Here is an 11,679-nt window from a genome sequence, read left to right on the forward strand (position 1 = left end):
GCATATTGTAGGAACACTGCACTAATTTAACTAGAGGAGGAAGAAAAAAACACAACTTCGACAAAATCTGGAATGCATCGCCTTTGTTTTCGAGCACGTCTGCATGAGTCTACTTAATCGGGTGTCTTTGCTCCTTTTGTGACGCCGAGGTGTTGCATGCTGCATGATGTGCTAGTGTAATGTTGTTTGCCTTTGAGATTAATCAGAAGCCATTAAATACCCCCTCTCTCTCACCTGCTGGCAGTATGTGAGGTGGAAGTGCACATGCAGGAAGCTTTTTTTTTTTTTTTTTTTTCCACAGGCCTCCTCTCCTGGCTGTCAGCTCCCATTAAGGGGGAAGGTGTCATATCTGTAACACAGCTGAGTGCAGATGGCAGAGTGGAGGGGATGGCTCACCGATTTAAACAATGATTAATGAACAGAGATGGAAAACAAATTACATTGGACTATTGGAGGCAGGGAATTGTTTTTATGAAAATGTTAATTGTGTCTGCCAGGCTGATACCAGGAGTGGGGGAAGGGTGGAGAGAGGGCATGGCGGTGAGGCAACCGAGGGGCTACTGATAGGACGAGTACTGCTCCCCAAGCTCTGATTATTGGCGTTTCTCAGCATGCAGTGTTTAGTGCCCTACCTTGGCTTTAAGACCTCTAATGTGCCATAACTTTGAAGGTTTGGCTTTTTATGATGAACCCCATGAAGAATTGTCGCCCACCACCGCACCAATTAGCGTTATCTCTAATAATAAGTGGTTGTAAGTGACGAGAGAAGGCGCCCTGTTCTAGTTGTAATTATTGCAGGCGGGTGCAGCTGCACTACTTAGGGAGATGATGATAATTATTTTTCCTTTTTTTTCATTGCGGGTTGATTATTTAAGAGCATCATACACTCATCAGAGTAATCAGGAGAGAGTGATTAGTGGAAATCCACGAGGCTAACAGCTGCCACATTAAACACTTGCCTCTGTTGCCAACACACAGAGTCAGAGCCCGTCCACAGGACAGAGACGACGAGAAAGCACTTCACCTTCAAGTCAGGGACCACATGTGTTTGTTAGAAAGTCAAAGCCCGGGGCACTCAGAGAATTAGAGGAAACACAGCGCCGCATGAAAAGAAAGGTTGTCGTGCAGGAAGGTCAATCTTCAAAGCATCGATTCACAGACGGAACGGAGCGCTGCGGAGGGCGAGGAAAAGTTTGATATGATGCTAATCGAGCTAGAGACCGCTCTGTAGGCCGCAAGCACCTTATGAGAAAATTATGTGATAATATGGTTCAACATTGGAATTAGGGTTGTCATGATAGCATAATATTACACTTAGAGATGATTCTAGTTCAAATCAAATGATATCGACACTTGTTTGGATAATAGAAGACTTTGGTAATGTGTTTAGACAACGACCAGCACGATCATCTTTGGATACGACTGATCATTAATATAACAGAGATTATATAGTTTTAAAGAGGACATATGATCCACCTTCTGCACCTTTTCAAACAGTCCCCTGTGGTCTAAATGAAACATCTGTGCTGTGCTTTGGTCAAAATATAACATGAATCAAGCACCAGAGGAGGTTTGTGACCCTGTATAAACCAGCTCTCTCAGAACGCTCCGTTTTGATGTGTGTGTCTCTTTAAATTCAATGAGCTCTCTCAGAGTTTTCCCGGTAGACATCACTCCTCTGTAGGAAGACTAAAACTGGCGGACCTGCGCAAAAGTTTTGTTCTAGGCTGGGGGTGGAGTCCATGGGTGGAGATACCAGGGGAGGAGAGGGTATTTTTTTATTAACAGAATCCCACTGTGACATCACAAGGAGAGCACATTTGAAACAGAGCATTTTTCTCTGTGTTGTAAGACTTATGCAGATCACAAACAAAGGACTGGATGGGTTTATTTCACATTTTGTGGGTCTGTAGAGACTCAGGTTACCCAAATATATGTTCAAACACACTGTAACAGTGGATTTTTCTTAATATGTCCCCTTTAAAACAAGAAAGTATCGAACAATTTGACAACCTTATTTAAAACGTTTGTCGAACATTGATCACTTGTTTTGATACTGAAATGTATTTTGTGCAATTCAGAAATTGCTCACTCTCTTTCCTTGAGGGCAGCTTTTGGTTAAAATATCACTGAAGATCTGCAGGTTTTTTTTAATGGTAAATGGACTTGAGCTTGGATATTTCTTTTCTAGTCTTCTGACTACTCAAAGCGCTTTTACTCCGCAGGTCACACCTACACATTCACACACTGATGGCAGACGCTGCTGAGTAAAGAGACCATCAGTATTAACTCATCCATTCATACACCGCAGACGAAGCAGCGGGAGCAACTTGGGGTTAAGTGTCTTGCCCAAGGACACATCGGACATGTGGCTGCAGGAGCTGGGGATCAAACCCTGACCTTCTTGTTGAGAGACGACCGACTCTGTCAAATGAGCCACAGACTTCCCTTAAAGCTTTGGTACTTTCAAAAAGTATAAAAAAGATTGACAACCTCTTATGCAACAATAACTGAAGAGCAGTTAGCTTTAGATCACAGTTGATTCTATCTGCTGTTCTGCATGTACCTGTTACCTGTGTTAGCTCGTCCCTCCTGAATCCAGATACATCCAAGTCAGTGCTTTTTTTTTATCACCACTAAATCTGCACAAATTAATTTGAGTCTGGCAGATAGCTTGAGCTTGACTGCATCAAATGTTGTGATGCATGGACATTATGCCTTTGCCTCCAGTGGTGTAGTGATGCCTGAAGAAGTGAGTATACTCTTTATGTTTTCCCCTAAATGTTTTTTTAAGTGTCCCGTACAGCACGGTATAAACAGTGACATGTACGACTACTCTTATTTAGTCAGTGTTCACTAGCCAATTAGACAGAGAAAGGAGGGTCACCCCTTCATCATCCTAGGAAAAAAAATGCAGCATACTCCTGAATATTGTAAATGAGTTAATGGTGTGAATCACAGGGGATTTAGAAGTGGGTATACCCCAAGGAGACTGAAAAAATACTCTGTATACCTGCGTACTGTTACCACTGTTTGCCTCCCTCCGACAGGTGAAGTGTACATATTGCTGAGTGAGAAAGCTTTGGCTCGTCTGCATGAAATCATTTACTGATGCGATTAATTCTGCCTTTTGCTGTGCTTGTTGCGAATGCTCATATCCCATAACGATAAAGCTCAGACTCCTTCTGAAACATTGACATTATTAACGCTAAAAGCACTCTGAGTCTTAGGTGTGTGTCACGGTCATGTCCACTGTTCCTGCTACACTCGCCACAGTGGAAGGCCCGCTAAACTAAAGGGCTAATTCTCTTAGCCCAGATGTTGCCTGAGCACAGTCCTGGGATCCCACTGGGTTGATGAGCTCAATCAGTGAAATGATGAAAAGATGATTTTGTCCCTGTAATTACAGTATGTAAACTACTTAGCCAGGATTGCAAAGGAAGTCATTTTCTAATTACGCTGGTACCCCGTTGTCTAATGGTGGATGTTTTGTTGTTTTAGAGAGCGCAGGAGAAAGAGAGAGACAGAGCGGAAGATCATATATATGTGTGTGTGTGTGTGTGTGTGTGTGTGTTTGCAAGAGAGAGAGAGAGAGAGAGAGAGAGAGAGAGAGGGGAACTTCAGGAGGGGTCTGTGCTCTGCTGCTGCGGCTGAAAAAAAGACCATCACAAGGGCAAGATGGCTGCCAAATGAGAGTTCATTGAATTATCAGCCCAGTTAATGTGCCTTGGATTATGCTCTTTGTTTGTCAGTTTTTCCCGTAGATGCCATAGCTTAATGAGATACTGTAAGTGGCATTACCAGCGTCCTGCTGTGATTTTGTGATGACTCGTTTAATGACTTTTGTTTTAGTGCCTCCGAGTGCTTCTGAACTGAAAGAAGAGACGGTCTTATCTCCGTTTTTTGCCATCTTCTTTTGGCAGTTTTTGCAAATATTGAGCAATGCAGAAGACGAATGAGGTGTAAAAACTCAATCAGTCTGTCTCTTTAAATGATGGAGGGTTTGTGATCGGCAACACAGCTCTCATTTCACCACAGGAAGTTGTACTTTTCAAGAAAGCAAAACATGTCAGTATGTTATGCGGACTGAAGAAGCTCCATCCTTTGAGATCTGTGTGTGAGTTCTGTTGGAGCTGGCTGCCATCCTGCAGGGCCCAACCATCTGACGCAGTCTGCACCATGTGGATCGGCTTCTCTTGTGCAAGGCATCCCCTATACGCACCCCTCACTGTTAACACACGCCGCCGTACGCCAGAGCTTTGTTTGTGTCCAGAAAGAACAGGTGGTCTGTGCAAACAAGAGCAACTGTTTACACATTAGTGATTTAAAATACATTCTATATGCACATTAGTGTGTGTGTGTTTGTGTGTGTGTGTGTGTGTGTGTGTGTGTGTGTGTGAGAAAGAGAGAGAGAGAGAGCATGTGAGAGTATGTGTGTGTGTGTGTGTGTGTGCGTGTGTCTGTGTGAGAGAGAGAGAGCATGTGTGTGTGTGTGTGTGTGTGTGTGTGTGTGTGTGTGAGAGAGAGAGAGAGAGAGCATGTGAGTGTGTGTGTGAGAGAGAGAGTGTGTGAGTGTGTGTGTGTGTGTGTGTGTGTGTGTGTGTGTGTGAGAGAGAGAGAGAGTGTGTGTGTGTGTGTGTGTGTGTGTGAGAGAGAGAGAGCATGTGAGTGTCTTTGCATGAGCATGAAGAGGATGAGTTGAGGAGACAGTGTTTATATTTCCTCTGGGTGTGAGCGCCATTTAAAGAATCAGAGGAAGCTCATGAATGCAAACTTTGACGCGGCTCGAACTAAAACACACACGCACACACACACACACACACACACACACACACACACACACACACTGAATGAGGTTATGATACTGCATGTGTCTTTGTAAACACTAATGCACACGTTGTCACTTTCACATCGTTGTCTTGAAGCTCATCTTTGCTTCCTTTACGTATGAAAATAGATACATACCTTTTAAACTATTTCAAAAAGATTTATACCTCTGTGACGAGTCTATGCCGAAGCGGTCGCCGTTGGTTCGTGTAGCCCTGTACCTGAGCAGGTAGCCTGACATGCACCTCCTCAAAAATGTAACTACATCAAAACAGCGCAGACCACAAGCCCTGTGATTGGCCCCCTGGGTAGCATTTTATTTCCTGCATTTATAACATTTCAAGTTGCGCCGTTATTTTCAAAATTCTGCAGGAGGAAGAACGCTAAAAGCCTCGGACAAAGTCGACAACAGACTCTGCGAGGAAATTAGACGTTAGCTGAACTTTTATGATTCTTCCTCGCCTCATTCTTGGAGATAAATCTGCACTAAGATTAGCATTGGTGTTCCCGAATCCATAAAAACATGGAGGCGGAGTTCTGCAGAGATTCGCAGACAAACCAACGCTCAAGTTCATAGTGCTCACGATGGCGTAGGTCACTATGGAGTAGATTCAACGCAGATGTTTAAATCAGGCTATGACTGTCACTACCCATATCCTCTCGCACTTCCTCTGCTTTGAGATGGATGTTAAAAAATGCATCCACTGGAGGGAGGGCGCAGTCTCGAACAGGCCGCCACTTCTCCTTAGCTGCCGTCTATCTGACATTCAGTTCCCGTCTGATCTCCGGCCAGCTGTTCTGTTCTCGTCTGTCCCTGTGCTCGGGCGAGCTAATATTATGTTTACAGTTCTGAACCAACTAGCACATCTTTACTCAAAAAGTTACGCCTTCACCAAAGTATCCTTCTTCGTTGTGTTTGGATGAACCGCTCGACACCGCCCTCCAACTTCTGGTGGTTTTGAAACTTTTGTTTGCTTGTTGTATCTGTAATCGTCCAGGAAACGTGCAGACAGATGAACGCAGTGTACAGACCCATATCTGATCAGAGGTGGAACATAAACGAGCCTTTATGGATTGTGAAGTTTTTTTTCATTTGAAAAACTTGAACAGAAGGATTTTCATCACTTCACACGGCTCAGTACTCTGAAACCTGCTGTTTCCAATCAGACCTGGCAGGTTTGAGTGTTTCTGTCGGCCATTCTTTGCATTCAGCAGCTCTGATCTGCATTAACTAAACCAATCGAAGCCTCCTCTCAGTGAACAACGAGGAAAAGCTGACTCTCAAATAACTGCATGTCACCACTGCGCCACATGAACGCCAGATTTATTTTTACAGGGCAGGAGCCAGATTTTTTGATAGTTGTGAAAGGAGTGGCGTAGATTTACTGCATCCACAACAAATGTGTATGTATTCCTTTATGAGTTCTTTAGCTATTACTCACAAGGAGACCGTTTGTCAGTGCTGTGTGTGCTCTTTCTGTGCTCCGTGCTCCTGCAGTAATGAATGGAGCTGGTTAGACTATTCTGTCTCCGTCAGGCTTTTGGGGGGCCTACACAGAAGCTCCTATAGGGTTTCATTAATCTGCCTGTCAGGAAGTATATGGGTGCTATCTTTTGTACAGGTCATGGTGGGCAGCTGTGCTACCACTGCCCTCTTCATCCTCTGACAGGGCGGTCTGCAGGACGCTCGGCTGCTGGTTCGGGTGGGTGGGCACGTGGGTGAAGTGAGGCACAGGGGGCACAATGCACGGCGAGGGGGCTGTTACTGTCTGCACATAGCGGCGCTCTGTATTGATGAATAAAGCGGTTGTTATCCGCACGCCGGGACGTCAGGGAATTCCAGGAATTTATGAAAGTCATGATCTGTCGTTTAGTGATTTTGAAGGAGGCAGAGGCGTGCAGCAAAGGATCGGGACACATGCAGAACATCACATGATATCATTTACATTCAGATATATCATTAGATCTCCACTTCATGAGAAAATCATCACATATTACTTTTTTACACTTGTGTTTATATCATGTCTGCATAAAAAAAGATCTCAACATACATTACAAATCATCTTTTCTTACCAGGATAAACTTAAAACTGTATTTTCATAATCATCTCATTTGAAATATTGAAATCAATCCAGCACACCATCTACCTCGCAAAAATATACTTTTTGACAACGGCTCGTTTCTGTAAGGTCCAGTACTGAAACGTTGCAGATAAAAACAATTTTGGAAGTTGGACAGTTTGCAGAAAATTTGTTTTGGAAAGTTTTTAACGATGCAGATTAAAAAATGTTTTTGTCATACTTTATTAATCCCTGAGGGAAATTCTAGTTTCCACTCTGTTATTGAGAGAAATGCTGCTCACACACACACATAGATCCGAAATATTAGTTATGGAGTACTCAAAATCGTTCTTCGTCTCCAGACCGGTCTCAAGAACACTTTTTGAAGGTCTCTTCTCGGGTCAGACTGGGCAGACTCCGGATTTTAAATCAAGACCGGTTGAGACCACCACTGATCGTCTATTTTTCCACATCATTCTTTTGGTTACAAGGAAAACTCCTCCTTCTAAAAGAACAAGAACAATTCCTTTATAGTTTGATTTTTATCCCCCGGTTATGACTGCAACCTTCCCGGTGTTACAGTTTAAGTGAGTGACACCTCCTGCACACAAGATGAAGATTTTTCAGTGATATTTATGTCTCGGTCTTGTCTCGTTCTCGCAGCACTCCAGTCTCGGGTATGTCTTGGTCTTGGTTAGTGTTGTCTTGACTACAACACTATGAAATAAACACATCCACAAACAGGACCTGTGGACATGCTTTAATGGAGAGATGTCAGAGTGGGGCTGCTACAGGAAGCACGCCAGAGTTGTTGAGGTAGGAGTGGGGGCAGTGCTCGGGAAGTGACCTGGCACCTCTTCAGCTACCAGACCAAGTTGGACTTGGAACGGAGACCCTCCGGTTCCCAAACCAGGCCCCTACTGAGCTACTGCCGCCCCCCTATATCATCTCCGATCCTCAAAGTCTGAGCTAAAAAAAACATCTAACTTTACAATCTTCTCCTCCTTCTGAGGTTATTCAAATATTTGACACTTATTCTGATTCAAAGAGAGTAATGTCGAAACTGCTCAATTACAGCGGAAACATTGAAACGTTGTGCAGGAGTTTACATGCATTTTTTCGGATACTGAAAACAAGAAATGACTCAACATTGGTGTCAAGACGTCTACCTTTGTTGCCATGGCATCCAAACATTTATCGATGTCATTTGATTTTTACTTGAATGGACTCAACGTTTTAAACTCTGGTATCGTCTGAACCAGCTTCCCTCTAACCAGTGGTGATTCTCGGGTCTGTTGGGTCCAAAGTTTTTCACCCCTCTGGGGCCCCCCTTACTGGTCTGGGGCCCCAAGCAGTTGCCATGCCTTGCCTGTTGACAAGCAGCGACCCTGCCTCTAACGGCTTTAAACTTACTTTAAGACTTTTTTTTTTAAACCATGCACTTTTGCTTTTTTAATGAATTTAAATCGTTATATCTTCACTCATCCCCTTGATCACTGTAAATCTACGCCTCGTGTTTTGTTTTTTTACTCACGCTGATTTGCCTCAGTGTGTGAAATGTGCTTTACCACCAAAGCTGCCTTGCCTTCACTATATCCTGCTAAAACAAAGATTTAAACCGTCTCAGTGTGGGCGATATAAGACAGAAAATGAATGTTTCAGACCGTCATGTTTTCCATCTGATTATCATCAGATTTATAGTTTCTTTCCACTCTTTCTTTCTGCGAGTTGTTCCTTTATTTGTCTTTCTCTCAGAGAACATCGGCTGTGTGAGTGAGGCTGTTGGTTTCAGGCTTAAGTAAATGTTTGTGGTGCGTTCATTGTAGCTTTCAGCTCAACCGTCCACATAAATTATTAACGCTTATCTGCTCTTAAAAAGAAATATGAAATGTGCACTTCTGATCTATAAATTTCAGCCGCGCGTTTCATTGCAGTGTCACCTCTTTATGGATTTACAATATTGTCCATCCATCCTGCCTGACAATATGCTATGCAACACAACGTAAAATAAAAGAGACTCCGCCCCCTTCCTGTTCTGCTGGAGAACAGAATCTTCAGCAGTAAAAAAAAAAACCTGTAACAGTGTTTGATTCGGTCTGATGTGAATCTTCCTCGGCTCCTGAAGCTGCTTTATCTGTGTACCCGTCACATTTATTTTTTCCTTTTATTGCCTTCTGCTAAATCACACCTGCTCCTTGTTCGTCTATGCACGGCCACACCTAAGAGGCGCCACTGTGACACGATGCTTAATAACAATCAAGCCCTCTCTCAATCTGCAGCAAAAGAGCCTAATCCACTCTGACAGAGAAAACACCTGATGGCCCTGCACGCTGCGCCCAATGCCAACCGATCCTGCAGAACCTAGCACACACACACACGCACACACACACGCACACACACACACACACACACACACACACACTCACACTCACTTCTATACACACAGCAGTGAAGGTTTTATGCCTTCTTGCTTTGCTTAGTTAATCAGAGGAATATCACTTTAAGCAGATATGAAGAGGATGTAGTGTCGGCTAATATCATTCGCTCACTTTCTCCCTGTCAGGTACGATTAGGTCGGGCTCATATCCGAACATTCATTCAGATCCGCCGAGCTGCTCTCATCAGGTTTTCATTTGTGAGGTTTGTGAACATTTTCATGACTGACTGCTGTGGATCATTGACAGCAGCAGGCGGCTACGACTCCTTCATAGACATTTCACTTTGAAGGCTGTTAGTGTCAATTAGTGTCAACGATTCAAGGAAGTTTACAGTCGTTACAGAACATGTACATTAAGAACACAAAAGGGAACAATGTGAAGGTCTCAAGTCTCAGTTAAAGGTCCAATCAGTAAGCTGTGTAGTGAGTGAAATGATAAAGGTACCTTACTATATGATCAGACATTAAGGAAACATGCTATGTTGAAGTGCTGGCTTCTCTGACAACAATGCAGCAGCCAGTATGTCCTCCTTCTAACTTTAGATTCTGGTCCTGAATGCTCGGGATTTGTTTGGACCAGAGAAGGTAGGCGGTTTTAAGGCACCCCCCACACGGCCCGTTTTGGACGTCCCTCAGTTTGTCAGATATGAGAGCAGTTATCAGGTCAACAGGTGTTGCAGCGATGGAAGCGGGCAAGAGAAGTGGTTCAGATAAAAGTGATTGTACCCGACCTAAAAAGCCTCTGCATGTTTCTAATAAGCTCCACGAGCAGAAACGTGCTCAAACTAGGATCAATATTGGAGATGCTTTTGAAAAATGGAGAGAGGTTAGAACACAGAAAGGTTTACAGACCGATGCAGAGCTGGATAAACACTGAAGCTACAGTGTCCACCACATGGTGACCTGTGTGAGCATTGACTAGAGAGAGGAGGGGGCGGGGGGAGACAGCTCTCTCGGTTTTGAAATTTGAGACCAGTACCCATTTGAAACACTAGGGGTCACAGTTACATATTGCTCCTTTAAAGATAAAAACATAAAAGACTAAGTATAAAAACAACAAAACAATCAATAAAAACGACACCTCTCTTAAAGTAAAATCAATCCCTGAACCCGAGGTAATTATCTTGACGTTGGGAGTGATGACCAAATTTTCGGGCCTCCAGTGTAACCTGATAACGACTTCCTGCCAAGACCTTCTTTTTTCGGGAGTTGCCTTTGTTGACGATGTGACTTGGAGGTTGAGAAGAGATAGAGGAGTTGGTGTTGAGAAGTGACGTCTGTTTGTTGCACTTGCATGCAGACGTCATGCTCAGGATGGGATGCCTAAATGTTGACTCTCATTGTTCTGTTTTAAGTTTTAGTCAAATCCACGTCACAAATCTGAGAAACTATTTCCATCCAAAGCTTCCCAGTTCATAACTATAGGAAAGCTGCTTATTCATTGTACATATTAACGCTCCTTATGATAGCTTTTTGTGTTCCTCATCTTTTTCTGGGAAGTTTCTTTTAAATCATCGATAGTTATTTGGTGCTATAAAAAGGTGATGATTGACAGCTCTATTGACGAATGAGGCTCCTGCGACACAGAGTAGAGGAGGAATGGGGAGAGGGAACATAGAGAAAGGTCACACAAGAGTCTGTACTTACTTCCATAACCCTGCGTGTCTGCTTCAAACCGACACAAGCAACTGTTCTGCTGTGGACTGACCTCACCTGAGGGACCTTTGACCTTTTATCAGGAGGTGAAATGTGTGTTTTCATCAGCGGAAGACGATCTCTACTGCGCAGACTCTGGTTGCAAATTGTCAGCGCCTATCAGGGTGATATTCTGTCTTCTTCCTGATCAGCGGGGAGGATGCTGAGGCACGCTGTCCGTTTCTACAGTCTAGGGGTGTGACACACGTGTTAGAAACTTGAATGAAATGCAGTCAGACACGGCGGGCGAGGCAAGTCTATAAGATGCTGTAACGACAGAGCTACCTGAAGTTGAGTTTGATCGATCGGATTGGATAAACTGAACAATACTACAAAGCCGAGGCTTCACTCCAGTGATGACGTAGGTAAAGGAACCTTTGACCTGAGTGTTCAGGGATACCAGGTTATGGAGCATGAAGTCGGTCTGTGATATCGGGGTTTAATGAACTGTTTGCCTGTCAGAGATGGTTAGATGTGTTAGTCTGCGTGCATTGGTTTGTAATGTGAGCTCAGAGCAGACTGTGCTGCCGCCTCTTTATCAGTGTGGGTTTGTGTACATCATTTTCATGACTGACTGAGGTTGCAGTCCAGGATGATGTAAGCCTGTGTTAATTCAGCGTGGACAGTGCCGGCTTTGTTCTGTGCCCTTTGGTGCTGCAG

The 11,679-nt window shown here is 43.8% G+C and overlaps 1 protein-coding gene across 1 annotated transcript in view; it reads right to left on the bottom strand.

Annotated features, from left to right (window-relative positions):
• Positions 1–11,679, bottom strand: part of zgc:112052 (protein C19orf12 homolog) — an 89,709-nt gene that overhangs the window by 23,718 nt on the left and 54,312 nt on the right. The window lies entirely within an intron of this gene.

This window comes from Labrus mixtus, chromosome 4 (assembly GCF_963584025.1).
Source record: "Labrus mixtus chromosome 4, fLabMix1.1, whole genome shotgun sequence".
Classification (NCBI taxonomy): domain Eukaryota; kingdom Metazoa; phylum Chordata; class Actinopteri; order Labriformes; family Labridae; genus Labrus; species Labrus mixtus.